Here is a 15,637-nt window from a genome sequence, read left to right as displayed (position 1 = left end):
AGCCTTCCCCCAAAGAATCTCAAGATGCCTGCAGCAGCTCCAGGCTTCACATCCGCATAGGACAATATTCAAAAGCAAAAAGAAGGTTCTTCTAAGGTGTCTGTCTCTTACAGGGAGGAAAGTCTTTTCCAGAAGCCCCCAGCAGACTTTCCTTTATCTCTCATTGGCTAGCATGGGTCACGTGCCCATGCCTGAGCTGCAGGGGATTAGCTGGCATCCGTGGATGGACAGATTCAGCAGCCTGGGTAGCTGAAGCAACTGGAATTTGTTTTCTCACGGTTCTGGGAGCTGGAAGTCCAGGATCAAGGTGTCAGTGGGTTGGTTTCCGATGAAAACTCTATTCTCGGCTTGTCGACGGCCATCTTCCCATCGTGTCCTCGCGTGGCCTTTTCTCTGTACTTACGCACTCCTGGTGTCTTCTTGTAAAGACACCAGTCTTAATTCAGGCCCTACCCTTTGGACTTAATTTAGCCTTAATTCCCTTCTTAAAGGCCCCATCTCTAAATACAATCACCCTGGGAGTTAGGACTTTATCTTATGAATGGGGGGGAAGGTGGGGGACACAACTCAGTACATAACTAACCATAGACAACCAGGATTGTCTGTCCACCATTACCAGATTGTGGGAGATGATACTGGCTGCTCTTCCTCTCTGAGATAAGCAGTCTTTATGTCTATACACACTTGTGCTTTCCTTTATTTTCATTCTAACATTCTTGGTACAACGGATGTTCTGGAAAGCCAGGAGCAGGCGTCGCTTTTGGCTGTCACCACCCGAGCTGTGAAGTCTTCCCACTGTCTTCTCTATCCCAGAAAGCACCCTCTGCCTATCACTTAACACCGCTCACAAGGGTCTTGACTTTTAAGCAATGCGACATCAGTGTGTATTTAAATGCCATCCATTACCATCAAATGGTGACATTTACTTCATTTGTAATTCAGAAAAAAGAAAACACGTCCTCGCAGACAGCAAAGAGACACTCATATCAAAGATAATGGACCCAAACAATTGTCGTCCCTTGTATTTCGAGTTTGGAGAACAGAGCTAATGAAAGATTAAAGAGAAGGCCCAGGAGCTGTAGGAACAAGTTTGAGCAATCGCTTGTCACTTGAGGTTAGCGCAGAAGTTATTTTAACAAGATATTACTCGCAAAATTTCCACCATAAATCTTTTATTAAGTCCAGGAATCTCAGTCAAGACATTTTCCATGCAGGATTGTCAGAAATGCTCCTTCATCGCTTCCTTTAAAACCCGAGGATGAGAGAAGCTAAGTGCTGAACGGCTTGACCTTCACATAAACCTAATATTATCATTGATTTTCCTCTACTCAAAGAGGCGAAATATATTTTTTGGAAACACCTATTAACGAGCCTGTTTGGATAAGCCTGGACAAAGCCAATGAGTATTTATTTTGCACTCCTATTTGCTTGGAACAGAAGCCCCTGGCTGGGCGTAATAAGCCTCGACACATTTTGATTGCCCTGCATCACCCCTGGGCACGATAAAGAAAGGGCAGCAGAGGCAGCTGAGTCGGGGGGGGGAAATACTGTAGAATTCTAGCAACCTTAGCAGGCCCTGCTGACCTTCCCAATTAGGGCAGAATTGTTTATTCTCAGAGATTTCAGGAAAGAAGTCCTCACTCCCTCCTCGGTAGCCCCACTCCGGCATTTCATCTAACGTTTCGTCCCCCTCATGCCTAATAATCTGGTCCCATCCGTTACAAATATCTAGATTCTTTTTTTTTTTTTTAATTGCATGTGGATGTCCGGCTGTTCCAGTATCACTTGTTGAAAAGACCATCTTTTATCCATTCTATGGCTTTTGCTCCTTCTTCAAAGATCAGTTGACTGCTTATATGGGTCTATTTCTCTCTCTATTCCGTTCCATTAATCTATTTGTTCTTTCCCCGATACCACACTGTCTGTAGCTTTATCGTCAGTCTTAAAGTCAAGTAGTGTCAGTCGTCCAACTTTGTTCTTCTTCAATATTGTGTTGGCTCTTCTGGCCTTTTGACTCCGTATAAACTTTAGAATCAATTTGTTGCTATCCACAAAATAACGTGCCAGGATTTTAACATCCGTTGCAAGTGGAAAGTTCTCTCTGCGCCAGTCGTGTTTTTTCCTTTTACTTACATCCTTTTCCATGTTTTAAAATTTAAAAAAAAAAAAAAGAAAAAAAGACTTTTGAAGAAAGTGCCAGACTTCCCATTTCTTTCCAAAGCAGGAAGTTTTATTGGCCTTGATTTGATACAACTAAGTCTGGGGGCCGAAGCTCAGTCCCCAGAGGCCATGGTGTGGCTGTCAGTGTCACTGATGGAGCTGGGCTCATGGTTTATTATCGGTCAACTGCCAATATCTTCTTCTACATTAAGATCACTCTCTTGGAATTTGAGACTAAGTAAAATAAAAATCCATCATTTAGACAATGGGGATGTTGGAAATGAAGCAGAAACAAATACTCTAAAGAAATCATATGTGTAATATATATTTGATACAGTTATCCTCTTGGCCTTTGGTTTAAAAAAAAAAAAAAACACCGTTAAATAGGTTGTGAATGTTCCGATGCGTGCCAATTTTTTTAGGTCTTCCCAAACCCTGTAAATCGGATAATTAAAATCCATGGTATATTAAACAAGGCAGTTTATTAAGGGGGGAAAGACTTTCAAAATAAACTAACAGAGACTGTGTGGGTTATAGGATGCTTATGTTATGCTACATAAAGTGATTTTTAAATACTTTTAAATTTCAGCCGTGCGGGGACTTATTGTGGGCTGAAGCCCAACAAGAACAAAATTCATTAGCCATAATATTTACCCAAAACATGCCCTGTCTTCTGCTGTGAATGCCTGCCAATTCTAAACGCAGATATGCATGATATTTACAGGTGTCTGCAGTTTCTGGGACTCAAAACCTATGGATTGAGTTTTGTTCTGCTTCTTAATTTTTTAAATAACAAAAACTTTTTTTAATCTTTATTTGTTTTTAAGAGAGAGAGAGAGAGAGCATGAGCAGGGGAGGAGCAGAGAGAGAGGGAGACACAGAATCTGAAGCAGGCTCCAGGCTCTGAGCTGTCAGCATAGGGCTTGACGCGGGGCTTGAACTCACGAACTGCGAGATCACGACCTGAGCCGAAGTCGGACGCTTAACCGACTGAGCCACCCAGGCGCCCCAACAACAAAAACTTTTTTACATCTATCACATACCCTGATGGTGAGGGATAAATTGGAACCATCTCAATGGAAGGCAATTTGGTGATATCAGTCAAAAATGTGAATGAACATACCCTCTGACCCAACAATTCTGCCTGTAATGATTTCTCCTACAGATCGACTCACAGACCTACAGAAAAGAGGTAGGGACCACGGTGTTTGCCGAGACAGTGTTTGGTAATAGCAAACAATTGGAAGCAAACTCCACGTCCGTCAATAGGAGCTTAAAAAAAACTTACGGTCCATTCATAAAATAGAATGCCGTCAACCTTTTATTTTTAAAAAATGCAGAATTGGGGCTCCTGGGTAGCTCAGTCGGTTGAGCGTCCGACTTCGGCTCAGGTCACGATCTCGCGGTCCGTGAGTTCGAGCCCCGCGTCGGGCTCTGGGCTGATGGCTCAGAGCCTGGAGCCTGCTTCCGATTCTGTGTCTCCCTCTCTCTCTGCCCCTCCCCCGTTCATGCTTTGTCTCTCTCTGTCTCAAAAATAAATAAACGTTAAAAAAAATTTTTTTTAAATAAAAACAAAAAGTGCAGAATCTCTGTACGTAAAGAGAGAACTATCTTCAAGATGCTCTGTCAAGTTTCGAAGAGCAAGTTATAGGAAAGTGTGTATAGAACGCTACCATTTGGGCAAAAAAATACACTTGTGTGAACTCAGACCGTCTCTCGGGAAAAACTCCTAACTGGTAACAGTTGTTGACTGGAGGGAGTTGTTGACTGTAATTGTTTGTAGCTTTGACTTGGTACGGTGTGCCATTTTACCTGTGGAGAAAATAATCATTTGGGGAATAAGATACTTTAAGGAAATGTATAGTAACATGTAAACTATAAAAATAAATAATATGAAGGCTAAATCTAACATGATAAATAATAAAACTAATTACCACCCCACATTCCCGGCGCCCAGAATGTCACTACTTGACATTTTGCCATATTTGCTTCCCATTTGTTTATGTTTATTATTTTTAAAGATTATACGACCCATATGAACCCATTGTCCTGTTTTAAAAAATGAAGCTATTCCAAATAAAGCTGAACTCCGTTGACCTTCAACACATCCAGACACCCCCCCACACACCCCGCCAGAGGGGACACCCCCACAGGTGGTGTTTAACATTATGCTCTTAGGTAATAAATACACTTACCGACATGTCCATTGATAGAAAACACTTTGTGCCTTTAAATTTTTACATAAATGGGGGCACCTGGGTGGCTCAGTCGGTTAAGCATCTGACTTCAACCCGGGTCATGATCTTGCGGTTGGTTCAAGCCCCACGTCGGGCTCTGTGCTGACAGCTCAGAGCCTAGGGCCAGCTTGGGATTCTGTGCCTCCCTCTCTTTCTGCCCCTCCCTGACTTGTGTGCACGCGCTCGCTCGCTCTCTCTCTCTCTTTCAAACATAAACATAAGAAGATGGAAAAGATAAGATAAAAAATAAATGTATATAAATGATGTCATAGAAGAGTCCTCCTTCTCCAACTTAATTTTTTTTTACCGCAGTTCTACCTTTTAAGGTTCATCCGTGTGAATATATATAGGTCTTGCTCAGGGTTTGCTTTTCCGAGATACAAAAATCCCCATGACTCAACTTACCGCTATCTTAAAGGTATCGTATCTCCTGGTTCTCTTCGTCCGAATGAGCTTGTATCCATTCATCTCTTCTCACATGTGCAGCATCCATAAAACACCACGGCGGTAGGAGGATGCTGAGCTCCTGAGACGACTCAGAGGATGGGGCCGGACGTCAGGCCGGGCTGCACACCTCCCGGGCGATGCGGAAAGCGCTAACTGCCAGAGGAGAAGCCGAAGGTACCGCTGGGGGTTCCGAGGGGGCGCGATGGGCTTCTGGTGGACTAAGTCTACTGGATGGCTCCTGGTTGGAATAACCGTTGCTGTTATCATTCCCTGCGGCGACCCGGGCCTGGCTCCGTGTGCTTTATGCGGATTTTCTCATTCGATCTTGACGGCTCTCTGAGGTGGTGCTATGACTTGTCCCGTTCTCTGGATTCAGAAGAAAGAGTCTCAGGGAAGTTTAAGGAACTTGTTCATGGTCACCTGGCTAATACGTGGCAGATCTAGGCCCTTGCAAGAGGCCCTCAGAGCGCATAGAATTCTCAATTCACAGGTGACGAATAAGAGGCTCAGAGGGTTTGTTAAAGAGGCCCCCCCGCCCCCAACTGAGTCACTCGGCTAGCGTTTTGCACGCCGGTTCCCTGGGTCCACTCTGTCTCCTGAATCGAGTATACTTGTCATGGCATTCAAGGCTTACATTGATGAGGTCACGCATAGCAAGTCCTGCCCCCACGGTGGGTCTGTAAGAGGTGTGGGAAGAGACGGTGCCCATGCCACCTGCTGGACCCAGGTGCTTGCACTGTCCCTGCTCCCTGATACCCACCCCCTCACCCCATCCTTAAACTTTCTTCCAAGCGTTGTGTCTTTTGTCACGTGACTTCTTCCTTCTGACTTGAGTTTTTCTACCTCTCTGCCTGGGAGTTTCACCATCCAAGTCTATGTAGTGGCCCAAACTTCTGTTTGGTTGACATTTTATGTGCCATGTGGTGCTAAATCTGTACCTGTGCCTCCTCCCTCTCCCTCCCTCTCTCTCTCTCTCTCTCTCTCTCTCTCTCTCTCTCTCTCGGCAGAGCCGTCTTTCTGTCACTCCCGAGATAGCCCGCACAGTCCATGTGACTCCAGGGGCTGCCCTTGTTCCCTTACACCCACCAGAGCCCCAAGATGGGTGCAGTGAGGCCAGTGAGAGAAGCCCAGGTCCCTGGCCACAATGGCTGGTTCAGAGATGAACGCTTAATCTAAGTCAGGCCAATCAGAGTCTTTCCCAAGCTTTCCTCTCTCTTTGGGATCAGGAGGTATAAAGAGAATATAAGTTCAGAATATAATGCCAACTGCCATTTACTGCATGGAAAGAAAATGCTTGGGAATAAACCCAGCTAGAGGCAAACAAGCTGAGAGGTGGAAAAAGTAACAGAACTCTGATAACGTTATTTGAACCCCTAGATCCGGCCATTCCTGACTTCCCCCCCAAGATTTCTCAGTTACAAATGTAAACATATTCCTTTCTTTTTTTTTTTTTTTTTGAGTTGTGTTTTTGGCTTGCAGCCCAAAGAGTCCTAAGTAGTTCAGACCTCAATACATAAAATAGGTACTTTAGAAATTCTATTTGTATCATATTTCCTTTGAAGTAAAAACAGCCAGAACTTTCATAATCACACAAAAATGAAAACCAGGGGCTACCGATAAAGATTGTAATATCAGCATCAGCAATCAATTTCTTTATTTTGGGTTCTCAATATCAAGAGAATCCGGAGTCAAACAGATAAGTAGCTACAAATGGTAACACTTTTAAGCAGTTTACAGAAACACCTCAGGCCTGTCTCCTAACTAATGTCAAAAGCTTGAAAGAGGAGTAGGTCAGTTTTGAGAACCATCAAAATAATACAGTTGTAATTTGAGAACCATCAAAATAATACAGCGTAATACAGTTGTTCCCATGGCGGTGGGAAGTTTGAGCCGGTGAGAGCTGAATATTACATTCTCCGGAATTTTGCTGCCAACCCTTGAACCAGTGTAGCTTGGAAGTGGCATGGTGAGAATATTTACACCAGGAAAATTAGCAGAAAGAAGTCAGCAAGCACCAAAAGTCAGAGTGGGCAACTTTTCCCCTACAGAATTGGGTAAACATTTGCCAACGCACTGCTGGCTCTAATTTCTTTTACATTTCTATTGCAATGTTACATGCATACAATAAAGTGTGCAAATCTTAGGTGTCCTCTGGGTGGATGGATTTTTACTGTATATGCACCTAAGTAACCACCACTCTGATCATGAAATAGAATGTTTCCATTACTCTAGAAAATTCCCACAGGCCCCCTTGCTGGTCATAGCACAAGCAGGCGCACAGTGTTTTGATCTCCGTCCTTACAGGCCTGTCGGTAAACATCTTATCAATGGATACATGGTGTATACTCTTTTGTGCCTGGTTTTTTTTTTTTCATTCATTATGTCTGTGAGATTCGTCCGTGTTGTTTCCTAGAGCAATAGTTTACTCTTTTTTATATCTGTGTCGTATTCCAGTGTATAAATATACTGCAGTGTATTCATCCGTTCTGCTCTTTTTTTTTTAAGTTTGTTTATTTATTGAGACAGAGAGAGAGAGAGAGACAGAGTGTGAGAGCACACGGGTTGGGAGTGGGGAAGAGAGAGAGGGAGAGAGCAGGCTCCACACTGTCAACTCAGAGCCCAGCGAGGGGCTCAACTCACAAACCAAACGATGAGATCATGACCTGAGCTGAAACCAGATGCTTAACTGACTGAGCCACCCAGGCGCCCCTCTTCTGCCCATTTTTCAACTGGATTGTTCATTGTTGAGTTGTACAAGTTCCTTTTATATTTTGGATACGAACCCTTTATCGGATATGTCATTCTCAAATACCTCCCCCCATTCAGTAAGTTGGCTTTTAGTTTCGTTGATTGTTTCCTTCTCTGTGCAGGAGCATTTTATTTTTGATGTAGTCCCAGTAGTTTAAGTTTGCTTTTTGTTTCCCTTGCCTCAGGAGATAGATCTAGACAAAATGTCGCTATCACTAATGTCAGAGAAATCACTGCCAGAGAAATCCTCTGCTAGGATTTTTATGGTTTCAGGTCTTACATTTCGATCCTTAATCCATTTTGAGTTTATTTTTATGTGTGGTGTAAGAAGGTGGACCAGTTTCATTGTTTTTCATGTAGCTGCCTCGTTTTCCCAGCACCGTTTGTGGAAAAGACTGTCTTTTCCCCATTGTACGTTCTTCCCTCCTTTGTGAAAGATTAATTGACCATATAAGCATGGATTTATTTCTGGGGCTCTGTTGTATTCTATTGATCTATGTGTCTATTTTGTGCCGCTACCATACTATTTTGATCACCACAGCTTTGTAGTATACCTTGGAATCTGGGATTGCGATTTCCTCCTGCTTTGTTCTTTCTCAAGATTGCTTTGGCTCTTTGGGGTCTTTTGTGGTTCCATACACATTTTAGGATCATTTGTTCTAGTTGTGTGGAAAATGCTATTGGTATTTTGATGGGGATTACATTAAATCTGTACATTGCTTTGGGTAGTGTAGACATTTTAACGATATTTGTTCTTCCAACCCGTAAGCGTGGAACATCTTTCTATGCTGCAATTTCTTTCATCAGTGTTTTAGAATTTTCAGAGTACAGGTCTTTGACCTCCTTGGTTAAGTTTATTCCTAAGGTATTTTAGTACTTTTGGTGCAGTTGTAAATGGGATTGTTTTCTTAATTTCTCCTTCTGCTACTTCGTTACTAGTGCACAGAAATGCAACAGATTTCTGTATAATGATTCTGTATCCTGAAACCTTACTAGATTTATCAGTTCTAGTAGTTTTTTGGTGGAGTCTGTAGGATTTTCTATATATAGTATTATGTCATCTACAAATAGTGAAAGTTTTACTTCTTCCTTACCAATCCGAATGCCTTTTATTTCTTTTTCTTGTCTGATTGCTGTGGCTAGGACTTCCAGTACTACATTGAATACATGTGAGAGTGTTCCTGTTCTTAGGGGAGAAGCTCTGTTTTTCCCCATTGAATATGATGTCAGCTGTGGGTTTTTCATATGCAGCCTTTATTATGTTGAGGTATGTTCCCTCTAAATCTACTTTGCTGAGGGTTTTTAATACGGATGGATGTTGTACTTTGTCAAATGTTTTTTCTGTATCTATTGAGATGATCATATGGTTTTTATCCTTTCTCTTGTTGATATGATGTATCATGTTGATTGATTTGTGAACATTGAACCAGCCTTGCATCCCCAGAATAAATCCCACTTGATCATGGTAAAGAATCTCTTTTTTTTTTTTTTTTTTTAATTTTTTTTTTTCAACGTTTATTTATTTTTGGGACAGAGAGAGACAGAGCATGAACGGGGGAGGGTCAGAGAGAGAGGGAGACACAGAATCGGCAACAGGCTCCAGGCTCTGAGCCATCAGCCCAGAGCCCGACGCGGGGCTCAAACTCACGGACCGCGAGATCGTGACCTGGCTGAAGTCGGACGCTTAACCGACTGTGCCACCCAGGCGCCCCGTAAAGAATCTCTTTAATGTATTGTTGGATTCTGTTTGCTAGTATTTTGTTGAGGATTTCTGCATCTGTGTTCATCAGAGATGTTAGCCTGTAGTTCTCTTTTTTTGTAGTGTATTTATCTGGTTGTGGTGTCAGGGTCATGCTGACCTCATAGAATGAATATGAAAGTTTTCCTCTTCTATATTTTGGAATTTTTTGAGAAGAATATATAATTAACTCTTCTTTAAATGTTTAGTAGAATTCACCTGCAAAGCCATCTGGTCCTGGACTTTTGCTTGTTGGGAGTTTTTTATTGCTGATTTAATCTCCTTGCTGATAATTGGTCTGTTCAGATTTGCTATTTCTTCTTTAAAAGATTTTAAGGTTTATTTTTGAGAGAGAGAGAGACAGAATGCAAGCGGGGGTGGGGCAGAGAGAGAGGGAGACACAGAATCTAAAGCAGGCTGCAGGCTCTGAGCTGTCAGCACAGAGCCTGATGCAGAGCTCAAACTCACAGACTACAAGATCATGACCTGAGCCAAAGTTGGGCACTTAACCGATTGAGCCATCCAGGAACCCCAAATTTTCGATTTCTTCCTGATTCAGTTTAGAGAGGTTATATGTTTCTAGGAATTTATCTATTCCTTCTAGGTTGTCCAATTTACTAACATAGAATATTGCCCTATAATTCTTTGTATTTCTGTGGTGTCCATTGCTATTTCTCCTCTTTCATTTCAGATTTTATTTGAGTCCTCTATTTTTTAATGTGTCTGGCTAAGGGTTTATCCATTTTGTTGCTCTTTTCAAAGAACCAGCTCCTGGTTTCATAGATCTGTTCAATCGGGTTTTTTTAGTTTTTATTTCATTTATTTCTTCTCTAATCTTTTTTTTTAACGTTTATTTTTATTTTTGAGAGATAGAAACAGAGGAAAAACGGGGGAGGGGTAGAGAGAGAGACACACAGAAGCAAGCTCCAGGCTCCAAACTATCAGCACAGAACCCGATGCGAGGCTCAAACCCATGAACTGTGGGATCATGACCTGAACTGAAGTTGGATGCTCAACCGACTGAGCCACCAAGGCACCCCTATTTCTCCTCTAATCTTTTTTTTTTTAATTTTTTTTTTTGACGTTTACTTATTTTTGAGACAGAGAGAGACAGAGCATGAACGGGGGAGGGTCAGAGAGAGGGAGACACAGAATCTGAAACAGGCTCCAGGCTCTGAGCGGTCAGCACAGAGCCTGACGCGGGGCTCGAACTCACGGATCGCGAGATCATGATCTGGGCTGAAGTCGGCCGCTTAACCGACTGAGCCACCCAGCGCCCCCCTCCTCTAATCTTTATTATTTCCTTCCTTCTATTGGTTTGGGCTTTTGTCTGTTCCTCTTTTTCTAGCTCCTTTAGATATAAGGTTAGGTTGTTTATTTGAGATTTTTCTGGCTTCTTTATCCATTCTGTTCTTAATGGGCATTTGGGTTGTTGCCAGTTTTTTTTTAATTCAAGTATAATTAAAATACAGTGTTATATTAGTTTCAGATGTCAGTATAATAACTCAACAATTCTATACATTTCTCAGTGCTCATACGATAAGTGTGCTCTGAATCTCCTTCGCCTATTCCAGCCATAGTCCCACCCCCTTCCCCTTTAGCAAACACCAATTCTGTATATTTAAGAGTCTATTTTTGTCTCTTTGTTTCTTTGTTTTGTTTCTTAGATTTCACATATGAGTGGAATCATATGGTATTTGTCTCTCTTTGTCTGACTTATTTCACTTAGCATTATACCCTCTAGGTCCATCCATATTGTTGCAAATGGTAAGGTCTCATTCTTTTTATGGCTGAGTAATATTCTTCTGTGTGTGTGTGTATGTGTGTGTATGTGTGTGTGTGTGTGTGTGTGTGTGTGTGTATATATATATTATATATATATATATATATATATATATATATATATATACCACATCGTCTGTATCCATTCATCTGTGGATGAATACTTGGGTGCTTTCATGTCTTGGCTATTGTAAATAATGCTTTGTATCCTAAATTATTTCCAGTTTGTAAACAAAGCTGGTGTAAACATTTTTGTACATTCTTTTGGGAGATAGATAAACTTATGTCTTGGGTATATACCTAGGAATCTAATTACTTGGCCGTAGGATATGTGTTTACACAACTGAAATAGATTCTGACAAATAGAGATTGTAGCAATTAACTCTCCACGAGCAATGTGTCCTCATCGTCACCAACACTTATTATTAACATTTTTTTTTCAGTTTTAGCCATTCTAAAGAGTATACAGTGAAGTCTTATGATTTTAATTTGCATTCCCTAGTGAGTAATGTTGAGTATCTTTTCACATGTTTATTGGCCATTTGAACATTATTTTTGGTGAGGTACCCGTTCAAGTCTTTTCCTTATTGACTTGTAAGGTCTGTTTATATATTCTGGAGACAAATCCTTTGTCAGATATATATGGTGCAAATATCTTCTCCAGCCTTTGTTGTACCTTTTCACTCTCTTAATAGCATATTTTGATGGGCAAAAGTTCTTAATTTTAATTGTATCTCTATTTTTCTTTAAGTTCTTAACTTTAACGATGTCAAATTTGGCAGTCTTTTGTGGATCGCATTTGTGAGACTGGGGATATCCCAAGATATCTCTGTCTAACCCGTCCGTGATCATGAAGGTATTCTCCTCTGTTTCACTTTGGATGATACATCGTTCTGCCTTTTCAACTGCCTCCATGTTTTATCAACTAGAAGCCAGACAGTAAATACTTAAAATTCACTAGTTCCAAAACCATAAGACGGCATTATCATAGCATAAACTGTAACTGCCCTCTTGACTAATTATGTAGTCTAGGAACGTGTATCAGGTAAATGCACTCGAATTGGCCTAGCCTTTCATTGGGCATGACATGTAGGTTCTGTGATTCATAAGAAGGCTAGTGGAGAGCTGCAACCTTCCTTACAGAAACACATTTATTGGAAGCTCCTACCTTTCCGCAGGAATGATCCCAGAATCCTCACTCCAGGGTCAGCCCTTGCAACTGAGCCGGTAGATCCATCTGGTTAAAATTGGACTGTTGCACATTTGTGTGGACACGATGGGGTTTTTTTTTTAATTACAGTCCTATAAAACTTGCCACTAATCTATTTGAAAGGTGAATTTTAAGTCAAATAAATATTTCATATACCATTGGTGATTCTGGCTTGAAAACCACTGATATTTAAGTTTTATAAAATTTGGGAGAAATCCGCAGCCGTCATCCACCCTTGGAGGGTGACCAAAAGCCCCTTGACCAGCTTGGAAATCTCTATTGATGACAAAGCAGATATTAGACTCCATTCTCCATGACCAATGGAAACCATGCCCGCCTCCGAATCGTGGGGGAGACCTGTCCTTCTTCATTGGGATGATGTACAGAAATTTTATAACGTTTAGTAAAACATGCAGCGGCAATCAATACAGATTTACAGCTGCATCCTCAATGAGTCTTTAAATATTTATGCCATTGCTTTACTTAAGTCACTCACTGAATTATATTGCATGCGATCCTCGGGCATTCAACAAAAGGTTGATTAAATATCTACTACGTTTAGTGTTCTGTATTAGCAAATTACATTCTGTGAGATAGCAAACAGGCGGCAAGCAAACCAGCCCCCGTGGAAGCAGGATGAACAGGAGGACAGTGTACCGGTCTGGTGTACTTCTCCGTGTCTGCACGTATGCCGGGGGGCACAGAGACTAGAAAAGGAAGGTAAGACGTACTAGTCACCCAATCTTATGAGAAGGATATTTTACTCGTGAGGAAACTGAGGTTTTGGAGAGTTTGAGTAACTTGTGGAAGATCACACCATAACTTCTGGAAGGTGGGAGGTGGGGATTGGGATTCAGTTGCGAGTTTCCCTCGCTCCCAGATCTGTGCCTTGTGCATCCCGTGGTGGCCACATGCTGGAGAGGGGAGCAAAGCCAAGGCTGCCTGGGACAGCTTGTTTCATGTCAGGTGTTTCTAGGTGGGTTCAGGTGGATTTAAGTCTGACTATACCCAAGGACCTTTTGTTTATGTGTAGGGATCCATAGGTTTCTCTCTTGCGGACTTTTATAGTTTTAGGCTTAGTGTTTTTGCTGATAAATGTGTGTGGATGGGCTTTTCAATTTCCTTTTCATTCCTGGAGATATTATTTAGTACATTTCTTTGATGGCTGCTGATGCACAAACCGGTTTTAATATCAATAATGTACCATTTGGAAAACATTCAGTTTCTAGACCCGCCAAGAAAATATCCCTCTGTGTCAGAATTTATTGAATCCAATCCTAGGAGGCTGTGGGAGAGAGAAGTTCCTTAAGCAGAAGAGTAAACAGATGGTCTTTGGAAAGCGCTCACGTTCTTCAGCATCGAATTCGTTTTTGGACAGAATGGAGTCACATATGCCAACGCTTGTTGGCCAGCAGGGTGGTAGCACGGAGACATCAAAACTATCATGACCTTCTTCAAGCCTTTGGGCTTAATCTGGGCCTCGGTGATCTGAGAGAAATGGTCACAAATTGCCGGATGCCCCTTGGTTGGATAACTTAGGGAGAAAATGTATGACTGGCAGACACTAATGGGACACCCCAGAGATGCTTAGAGCAGTTGAGAGCATTTGATGCCCCATGTATCTTCAGGGCCGCCGCCTCCTTGGGCCAGAAATCAGTAAAGCTGTGACCGCCAGCTGCTGGCCGCATCCAAAATGGTAACCCACAAGGTGAAACCCACTGGCATAGCACGGCCTGGGTTCAGAAGACTCCAGTTGCCGGTTCATTCAAGGCATCCCTCTCCCAATTAACCCCTCCTTCTGTGGCTCCTTCATTCTCCTTCTCTCTGGGGCTCTCTCCCCTCCATCTTCAATGGTTCCCTCAACCCACCATCGTAGCATGGACATTCTCACTTGCCGCTGAGGTCCTGCCCGCTCCCACGTCCAGCGTCTTGTCCCTCTACATCTGGTGCTTCCATTTCCTCTCCGCACATCCCCACCTGAAACACCTAAGACCTGACTTCCCTGCCCAGCATTCCACTTCCTCAAAAAACACTGAAATCCCCATAACCAGCATGGAGCCTGGCATACCACAGGAGCTCAGTAAATAGATGTTGGATGATTCAACCCAGTGACCTTTCCTACAGCTTCTCTTTCTTCCACTGTTCTACCTGACTGAGCACTGCTGGCCACCTGCTCCCCATCCATACCTCACTCCCAGGCTCCTGGGGCCCTGAACCTCAGTGTTCTACTTCTCTGGCCAACCCTGTGCTTCCCATTCTGGCTCCCCTGCCACTTCCGGATCCCTGGACACTTCTCTTCTTCAATGCTCTCTTGACAGGCCAGGATTCCCAAAGTCCACCTCCTTTGAACTTATTTTTCTTTCGTTTTTTTTTTTATTGAGGTGAAATCCACAGAACACAAAAGGAACTATTTTAGGGGCACCTGGGTGGCTCAGTCAGTTAAGCGTCTGACTTCAGCTCAGGTCATGGTCTCACGGTTGGTGGGTTCGAGCCCCGTGTTGGGCTCTGTGTCGGCAGCTCAGAGGCTGGAGTCTGCTTCGGGTTCTGTGTCTCCCTCTCTCTCTGCCCCTCCCCTGCTCATACTCGCTCTCCCTCTTTCTCCCTCTCTCTCAAAAATAAGTAAACATTAAAAAATTGGAAACAAAAGAAACTGTTTTAAAGTATATCGTTCAGTGGCATTTAGTACATTAACAATGTTGTATGCCTACCCCTCTACCTTTCCCAGAATATTTGCCTCATCCCCAAAGGAGACTGAGTACTCATTAAGCAGTCATCCTTCATCCTGTCCTCTCCCCACCCCGGACAACCACTATTCTACTTTGTGTCTCTGTGGATCTACCCATTCTAGACATTTCCTATAAATGGAATCATATACGTGGTCTTTTGTGTCTGGTTTATTTTGCTTGGCATAGTGTTCCCAAGGTTCTTCCATGTTGTCGTGTGTATCAGTACCTTGGTCCTTTAGAGTGGCTGAATAATAGTCCAGTGTATGGATAGACCACATTTTCTTGCCCATTCATCTGTCGATGGGCATTTGGGTAGCTTCTACCTTTAGACGCTTGTGGTACTGCTGCTAGGAACATGATGTACAAATTTTTCTTTGAAACCTGGTTTCCATTCTTCAGGGTGTATACCCAGGAGTGGAATCGTGGGGTCAGAGGGCAATTCTACACTTCACTTTTGGAGGAATTCCGAAATCTCCTTTTGCCACCCTTTGGTCACTTAGCTTTGCACTGGTGGGTGGAGCGCACATCGTCACTTCGGGGGGCTGTCCTCTCCTCACTGCACACCGTGAGTCCAGGGTTGGCCTTGTAC

At 42.7% G+C, this 15,637-nt stretch overlaps 1 long non-coding RNA gene across 1 annotated transcript in view; it reads left to right on the top strand.

Annotated features, from left to right (window-relative positions):
* Positions 1-15,637, top strand: part of LOC109492763 — a 54,552-nt gene that overhangs the window by 19,819 nt on the left and 19,096 nt on the right. The window contains exon 2 of the long non-coding RNA XR_002736966.2: positions 4,884-5,018. This is a non-coding gene — a long non-coding RNA (uncharacterized LOC109492763). The remainder of the gene's footprint in view (positions 1-4,883; positions 5,019-15,637) is intronic.

This window comes from Felis catus, chromosome D2 (genome assembly GCF_018350175.1).
Source record: "Felis catus isolate Fca126 chromosome D2, F.catus_Fca126_mat1.0, whole genome shotgun sequence".
Classification (NCBI taxonomy): domain Eukaryota; kingdom Metazoa; phylum Chordata; class Mammalia; order Carnivora; family Felidae; genus Felis; species Felis catus.
This window is presented reverse-complemented; position numbering and strand designations above follow the sequence as displayed.